Source organism: Sinocyclocheilus anshuiensis, unplaced genomic scaffold (assembly GCF_001515605.1).
Source record: "Sinocyclocheilus anshuiensis isolate Anshui unplaced genomic scaffold, SAMN03320099.WGS_v1.1 scaffold1198, whole genome shotgun sequence".
Lineage (NCBI taxonomy): Eukaryota > Metazoa > Chordata > Actinopteri > Cypriniformes > Cyprinidae > Sinocyclocheilus > Sinocyclocheilus anshuiensis.
Genome location: NW_015557119.1, coordinates 457,282 through 466,901, shown reverse-complemented (window position 1 = coordinate 466,901; position 9,620 = coordinate 457,282).

The following is a 9,620-nucleotide window of genomic DNA, read 5'->3' as shown; positions in this document are numbered from 1 at the left end:
ACCCACGATCAGCAATGCAGCGATTGGCTTGCGGCAAGACAGCAACGTAATGACATCATATAATTAAAATAGACACCTGCCGAAAAACTTGTCTGTTTCCTTTATAAAGGTCCAGAAATGCATCAAGCGAACAAAACTACATAAATGTTATAATAGATAAATGAAATGTGCACTGTTTTTAATTTATTTTTTGCATGATTTCCAATTATTTATCTTCACGATTTCTAGTATTTGTACAGGCTTTGCATTTTATTTCAATGTTGTAATTAACAATTAATTTAATTTGATCTTTGAAGCAGATTTGTTACGTGACAGCATTAATTCAAGTTTCTTTAGTATCTGCGTCTCCTGCGCTCCATCAAGCCACTCCCATAATATCTGTCAGCACTCAAATTAATGCACGACTCTACATTATCTGTACAGCATGTGTGTAAGACTCGAATACAATTATAGTTATTATTTTAAAATGAATAAATCTTTCAGTGAGTAAAACTGGCTGTGTCTATACTGTAGTATTATAGATTACACAACATTATAATATTATTTTCAAATTAATTTTTAAATGATTATTATTGTTAATTATTGTCCCTGGATCGGTAGGGTACTCTTGTAATAAAGTAGAAGTGGCTAGGACAGATTTTAAGTATCACTTAAAAAGATGCAATCTACATGAAATAAGCTGCTCCCGAGCAGGTTTAAGCTCACGGACCTGTTGCTATGACAGCAAGTCCAGGATGAGCTTCGAAGAACCAAACAATCCAAGATCATGCCAAATCGTCAACAATCAAATCCAGCTAACTGAGTTAGCGACGTACGAAGAACGGGCCCCAGGTCTCGTCAGCGAGCGGTGATTCCAGTGATTAAAAATAGTGAATCATTTTGTGATGCAATTGATTCAATTGACTTGGAGTATTGAACAGATCTGTTTTTCCATCACTGAATGAATCCGCGTTTACGATCATCTGATTCACTATATAGGGAGCGAAATAAGACGCGGCTTTTCTGTTACTCGTGTGGACGTGCTTTACTCACACGATAACGTTCATTAATGTCAGATAAACTATTACAATATTATATTAAATAATAATCAATTAACTTTACAATGCTTGTAAAAACTATAAAGTAGACTGACCGCGTCGTAACGATTTAAACACTTTAAATGATTAAAACCACAAACCTTTCTTCAGCCGAAACACAGGCGCAGCTCTATGACGTCAAAGTCCCGTTCACGCGCTGCTGCGTCTACAATCTAAAAGCGAAAAGCTATTTACATAAAAAATTAAGAAAACATACAAATAATAGAACATGTCAGAGATATTTAGAGAAAATATTTATTAATAACAGTAGAACACACACACACACACAGTGTGTGTGTATATATATATATATATATATATATATATGACTTGCCCTCTACAGAGAGTGATAAAGAATGATGGGAGCAGGCTCTTGGGGATGCTGCTGCAAATTGTGGAAATAACATTTAACAAAATGTAATTCTCTACAGTTTGTGAAAATCACAATGATACTGTGCATGAACAACCATTACCATAAAATGTAATTTTGCACATATGTTTTTTGACTTTAGAAACAACCCTTTTTGTGGCCAATTTGGGGGGCTTTGGCGGTGGTGGGAGCTTGTGATTATCAATTTGGGATTTCGTCTGGGAATGAGAGCAAGCATAAAGTACTTAGATAGTATAGTGCTTAGTTTCCATCTATCTGAAACACTAAATCTTACTTTATCTTTCTTCGATGAGACTCTGGCTCTGTTTCCATGCCTGAGCCACTTTCAGCCCGAATCAGGCATTCATGGGCCTTTGTCATATGTTTCTAGAAAACAAACCAATTAATTGAAAAACTGTTTTTGTGATATGTTTGCAAATTATACATTTAGTGCTTTGATATTCACTTGAAACTCTCACTTTTTGTCTTTAGTAATTCAAATGGGTTTATCTCCCATGTGTCAGTGTTTGGCTTTTCATGCAACATTACTGCCTTTCTTATTCTCTCTTGGCTCTTATATGGAGGCCAATAGCATCCGTCTTTGGTGCACCAGCTTTCTGAGATGACATCTTCATTCGGAAAATGCACTACAGCAAACATTTAAACTTTTTTTTTCTCGATTTTATTTGTATTAATGCATTTCAATAAATGTAATGTTATAGCACTACTTCAATGCTGCCCGCAACTTTTATTAATAAAATGGCTTAGATACTGGATCACTGCATTAGCCTATACTCCTCAGCAACGAGGAGGTAAAATCTTTAAGTAACCGTTAAATAACCGTAATTTTTATCCATTCGGTCAAATATTGCGCTGCAAAGAGGTCTCCTTTCCCACGTACCGCGAAAGCGTTAGCATTAGCCGTTACACTTTTTTGGCTAAAGGTTGCAGGCTTGCCTTCTAGTGGCTTTGAATAAGCTGCACGATTTGACACCTCATTCCTGGGTCTAGGACAAATGGTGTGGGACGAGTTACGCCCCGAAGTTTGTATGGAAGAATAATAATAAATAAAAAATAAGCCCACAGAATAGTAGAATAGTTTAAACTTATAGTAATAATAAGTTTCAATTGTAGAACAGGCTTGAGAAAGCCAACATATGCCAGTGGAAATGATGATGATAATGAGAAAAAAAAATTAATATAGGGCTGCAACAAATAACTCAAAAAGTAATTGAAAATAAATAAAATGAAGCAATCAATTCAATAGTTTTTTTTTTTTTTGGAAATTGACCTTAAAATGTCACTTTGTTCAGAAGTACAAATGTTTTCGCCGTATTCGAGGGCGGGATAATGTTATGGCGGATGTTTTGTCCCGTGCTTCAGTTGACGGATAAGACGAACTGCTATTAAATATAATTTGCCCTTGATCTTAGTTTATTTGTTTAGTGTTTTCAAGGCGCCTGAGGATACTGAACAATGGAGTTGGGTAGGTGATGAAAAGAAAGGGGGTAAGTGACATTTGATGTGAGCCTGAGAATAGAACTTTTTTTTTTCTTCTAGTGTAAATCTATGATTGTGTATAATATTTGTTTTTTTTAGTAAAAGTGAAAGTGTTATAGAATATCCAAAATGGATGTCGAGTTTTCAGTCCCAAAGACCAAAGGGACCATCTTATAATACCATATAAAATATAATCATATAGATATTAACATATGCACATTACAAGTTTTACATGTTACAAAATGACATCTTTACACACAATAATATTAGGAGTACAGCGCAACATAACGGTATTATTCTATGTTCACTCTTCCTCCTGCGCTAAAATTACCGTATATCTAGATGCTGCAAATTTAGCTATGGTCAAACATGATGTGTGAAAGGTGACATGTATGCCAGTAACTGATAAGAGGAAGTGTGCTGAAGAAATGTTAAGACAGACTGTTCTGAGGATTCTGAGACAAATCCTCAGTGTTAAATTAACACCGCTTGGTGTTTATATAAGTCTGTACTCAGATTGTAAAAAAGTTCATGACATAATTAAGTGCTGACTGAGCATTAGTGATGAACACCTGCTGTAAACAAGCAGAATCACTGAATGAAAGACAAACAAGGACCGAGAAAAGAGAAACACAACAACTACGACTGACTTCCAGCCACACAGCCTTAGATGAAATCAACTACACATTATATCTCTCAATACCTCAGCAGAGGATGATTAAACAACTCCACAAACAGCTTTACCAGCTTCACTTATTCCTAAACAGTTTGACTTTATTTCTTTCGCATGTCTACAAAAGTTCATATTGAGAACGAACAGAGGTTTAGCTCTAGTCAATGCTGAATTGAATGCTGCTTGGATTGTTGTAGATCTGGTGACTCCGGTCTCTTTTAGAAATTAACTGCAGTTTTACTTCACATTTAAAGCCCTGAATCTCTTGAGGTGTGTCACTGAATCATGGGTAACATCTCCTCCATCACCACAGCAGTTCAGATGGAAACAGACTTCAGATCAATTTGTTCCAGTAGAAGAATAGGGCATGTTTTATACATTACACAATTTAAGTGTTGTGATTATCTATCTTTATGTTGACAGTCACATAAAGGAGAATGAAAAGGGTATCCGCTGTAAAAGAGAGTTTTTCCATGAAATTTCAAGTGAACCACCAACACCAGGTGTTTGGCAGACTATGTCTGCAGTTTCTTCATTACAGAACCAGAAACACACACCCAGTGGTTTCTCAGCTCTCAGTTTCTCAGCCTTTAGTCACAGTCTGTTCTGAGAGAGAATTCTCTTCAATAAAGTCTTGTTGTCCAGTAAACAGTCTTACTTTACAAATGTCTCACAAATGTAGACAATTATTCACTTAAATTTAATAACAACACATTTCATTCACATGAATATTACACATAAAATAAAATAAATAGGAAAATAAAATTAACTCTATACAATCACATAACTGATACATTTTGGCTAGTGATTTTTGTTAAAGGGCCCCTTTAATGCTCATTTACAGATTCATAATTTTGTTTAGGGGGTCAACTAGAATAGGTTTATATGATATAATGGTGGCATTATTTTTTCTAATAGTAAGATCATCTCACAATTTTTATTTATAAGAAATTACTATGACAAAAGTAATCGACAAAAATATTCTCTACATACACAACAAGTTTACAAATGAAATAAGGTTGAGTGTTTGTTAAAACCATAATACAAAATCTTAAACTACAGAAAGGAGCTCCTTTGTCCTTCTACCGACCTCTGCACCTTGTTTTGCACCACTGGCTACAAAATGAGTTTTAAATCATGATAATTTGTCTGACAACATTGCAGATGTTATATGAATGTCCAGATTACATTCATACTACACACATTCATACTATATAGGATATACATTTTTTAGCAGTCATTAAGGAATTACTTATTCAAAATAAGTACCTACTCATGTAAGGACAGTTTTCCTGCTAAGGCAGAACACAAAATCAAACATCTGGAGAGAAGATCTCAAAGAAAGTGCATACAACACCACTTGCCGTCTCTCCTCACTCATCTTTGAGTCCCCCTCTACCCTTTCCCTCTTCTCCTCCACCAGGCTCAAGTCACTGAAACTTCATTAAAAATCTCTTTATACCACATATGATGCATCTTGTGTTGTTTTCACTTTCATGTTTGGTGTCATTTTAAATGTCTCATTGTGATTGGTAAAATGGTCTCAATCTCACAGCAGTCACTTATATTTTGAAGAAGTCGAGGGACGTGTTTTCCTCAGGGTCTGGTGAGAATGTTTCCCATCTCTGGCCAGGTGTGACCCTTGGGTCACGGATCCTGACCAAACAAAGGGTCCTCTGTGTTTTACAACTTAGAGTTGAAGATTCATTTATTCTGGTCTGGGTATTTGAGGGAAAGTGGCAAAAAAGTAACTGAGTCAAAAGAGTCGACTTAAGAGGAGGGAACGGCGAAGGGCAGGCAAGAAGGCAGGCAGATGACCAGGGTGGCGACGATGGAGGGAGGAGCCATGGAGGGATCAGGAGGAACCATGGCGGACCAGACGGAGGGAGGAGCCAGGAAAGAGACAGAAGGAACTTGGAGCAGGAGGAGCCAGGCGGGACCCAGACCGCAGCCAACATCACGGCCTACGGTGGAGCCGATGGAGAAAGGAGCCATGGTGGAGGAATGGAGATGGAGAGCTGACGAGACAGGGTGACGCAGAGGATCCGGAAGGCCAAGGCGGAGCAGATGGCTCAGGCAGGGAACCGGAAGGCTGTGGTGGAGCCGGAGCGACAGAGGACCGAGGTGGAGCTGGAGGGAGGGAGGAGCCCAACGGAGCCGGAGAGACGAGGTGCAGCCGGAGGAGTATAGTCCTGAGGCGAGGGCAGGTCGACGACCGACCAAGGTGGAGACGGAGGGACAAGGGAGCCCAGCGGAGCTGGTGGACTGACGGGCCACGGCGGAGAGGAGGGAGCCAGGAGCCATGGTGGAGCTGCTGGGTCAACGGGGCGAGGCGGAGTCTGGGACTCGGAGGCTGGAGGGGGAGACAAGGGATCCTCCAGCCACAACGCCGATGGAAACTGGCAGACCCGCGGCAATCCCACATCACCGATGGTGAGCAGAGGGGCTGACAGGAGACAGCGGAGGCCGTGGTGAGGACTGATGAAGAGGTGGAGGGAGAGGGAGGCTGGAAGGGAGTATTGAGCAGTCAGGGGGTTCAGGGACGGTGTGTGCTGCCCACACACACCAAATGGCAACACCCATGACAGAGAGTTCCCCTGACAGGAGAACGGCCTCTGTGGTCATAGCAGGAGGGACAGATAATTACAGGCAGACAAACAGTTCAAAACAGACTTCCATGGTCGTTTAAGGACATATAGGGAGTTCATAAACAGCCTCCTTGGCCGTAACAGGACAGGCAGAGATTTCAGAAGATGATGGGAAGACTGAGGATTTAATAGACTTTTAATCAGTTATCCCCAGAGTCCTGCCTGACTCTGACTCTGATTTAGTGAACAAACAGGGAACCACAACCAGCATACACAACGTTAATAGCCGACAGCTAACTGAACTGAAGGGGGAACTTAAATAGGGTGACTAATGAAGGGCAGACAGGTGAGAAAGATTACAGGGTTTCTGCGGGTCCTTAAAAAGTCTTACATTTAGTTGTATAAAATTTAAGGCCATAAAAAGTCTTAAATTGAACAAAAAAGTCTTAATTATGATTTCAGGAGGTCTTAAATTAGGGGACGGAAAGACCAGAATTATGAATAGAATATGGTTTAATGTGATGATTAAACTTCAAAAGGCTATGATTTCATTAAATAAACATGAACGCTGCACGTTTCAAAGTCCGGTGCTGCGCTGCTTTGTGTTCTGCGGTTACCAGGGAAACAACGCATTATTTCTGCTGTTCTGAAAGCGCCTCCTGCTGGCAGAGAATGAATGTGCATTTTCAATACGCCTGTTTTATTGGAGTAGGGTATTCCTGCAATACCAGAGTCTGCAGATTCAGGATCGCATTTCTTAGAGCCTATAGTATATATATATTTTTTTATTATATGTATTTATGTATTAGCAGTTAATATTATTTTATAGCACTTGCTATTATTCAATTCTGTATAATATTATTTTTAAGGAATTATGTAGTTTAATTGTATACGCTAATTATTACAAAAAAAGAAGTCCATAACTGTGACATCAAGCCTGTGACCTGGAAACCGATTAAAGTTAGCCATCTTGTAGGACATCTCAATTCTTTAAATGCACCACAAGGAGGCGAGGAACGAGGAGTGAGGATACACAGGTGTATCCTATGCGTAAGTCTTTGTCGAAAAACCTGGCGCACTTATAAATTCTCCTTCCCCTTCACATCTGTCATAATAGTTATCATTTGTGTTTTCCCTTTGCAGTTTAAATAAACCTTACATCTCATATTTTTTCAAAAGGGCATCTTGCTTTCCTAAAGGGGTGGAGCTAAGATGCGAGGAAAGGAAACAAGGACGCACAAATAAGAGATGAGAAGCACCGAGTGAGTGTGTGTGCTGACACCTGACTGTCTTCACATTCTCACATCTCTACCTGAAAACAGCTGATTGTTCTGTAGAAGTCAAAAACATCTCAGAGCTGCTGTTCAACACAACAGTTCAGAGGAGAAAAAAAGAAGGATCTACAAATACTTGAGGTGAGTATTTCAACATTGGTCACTTTGCGCTTCTGAGACTTTAATCCTGTGCTGAAATCATTTTTGATGATTTTATACACGAAACGTTGTGATCAACCTGATGATCAAGTGTGTCTTTGTAAGTGAATCACAGAATGCAGCACATTCCGATATTGTTGTCACATGGCGTGAAATCACAGTTTTTCTCATTTTACTGTGTTTGTCATGTTATGGTTGAATTAATAACATGCACGATGAACAACTCGAACAAACGAAGAATAGTCTTTAAAACACTTAATAAACAGAGTACACAGGAGATCACAGGGAGCAACTCATCCACGTAAAGGCGACAGAACAATGAACAGAGGAAACTCAGTCCAGCGTAGATTAAGTAAGATAACCAGTCGGGAAGGTAGTGGCCACAGTAGATAAAGGTTGTAGGTGCTCTTTTTTTCTTGTTTCCTCTCCATTATTTTTATTGATCTTGTCATTAAATAAAAAGAATGGAGAGGAAACAAGAAAAAAAAAGAGCAGCGAGAAGTGTCAGCCAACTTCATAATATACTGAAGTTAATGTAAAACTCTGAAGTTTACAGTAATGTACAGAACCGCAGAGCTGACATGCAGGAAAAAAAAAAATTCATATCGTGGCCACAAATGAACAATTCATTCCCATGATTTACTCATTTGTTCCCTTATTATAAATAGTGAAATCATGGGTAAGTTTTACTAATTCCTGTCCGCAGTTTCATAAACCCATCGTCCTTTTTGCATAGTGAGAAAAGACCTCTATTGCTGCTCTTATGAATAAAGTATGACAAGACTGTAAGGGGACGTAGTCTGTTAATAAGATCAGAACGGATTGATAAATCGTGCGCACAATTGACTTTAAACGAGATGAGGAATTAGTAAGTCATGGGAACGATTAATTTGTGGCCACTATATAAACATTCTTTCTTCCCACATGTCATGTCTGGGGCTCCATAATAACAATACGTCTCAGAAGTAAAAAACTAAAATAAAAAATTGGATTGGTGAAACTAAAGTGCATTTATCCTCCTCAGATGAAGAAAATGGTGCAGCATTTAAAGATAATTCTAAAGTTAAATCTTTAAAGTTTTTCCCCCTAGTTTAATGTGTAGTTACCAGTTTAGTAGTTAGTTTAAAGTAGCTACTGAGTGACAAATAACATCAGTTGTATGTGCTGCATCTCAAGATTATTCATATTAATAACAATGGGAACACATATAGTTTTCACATTTACAGAAATACTCTGACCATTTTCTGACACTTAAACTTTATAGCTCAGGATTATCCAATTACTCTGCATCCTCTTTGAGATGTTTCACTCAAATACACATTGATTGGAGTAACTCTGTGGCAAATTCAGTTGATTGGACATGATTTGGAAAGGCACACCTGTCTATACATACTGTATATGGTTTAACAGCTGAAAATGCATCTCGGAGCAACAACCAAAAGAATTATCTGCAGAGCTAAGGCTATGTTCAGACTGCCCAGGAGAGAGAGAAGCCGCAGCGTGTGAACGCGCCGCCATCTTTTAATAAGATTGTAGATTGTATCCAGGTTTTTTTTAGTCTGGACAGAAAGAAAGAAATCAGTTTTTTTTTCCCAAATAAAATTCAAAACATATCTGGAGATGGCTTGAAATGCGATTGGAATCAGGGCTGCATTACCCAAAAGCATAGTAAGCCTAAGTTGATCGTAGCTCCACTGGTGACAATGGTTCTACAATCAACTTAGATTTATAATACTGACTTTAATACTGTTCAGAACTGTTTATATGTTCATTCATCACCACATATATTTCAACAATTGTAATTAGGGCTGTCATCGTTAATGCGTTACCGCATGCGATTAATTTTAAAATAATTTAACGCAAAATTTCTGAAGCACAATTTCTATTCTAACCCTTTAACCCAATTTTGCTTCTCTGCTTGCGATTAGATCATTTTAAGCCGCATGCAGTCAGCAGGTGGATGGTTTAGGTTTTTTTTGG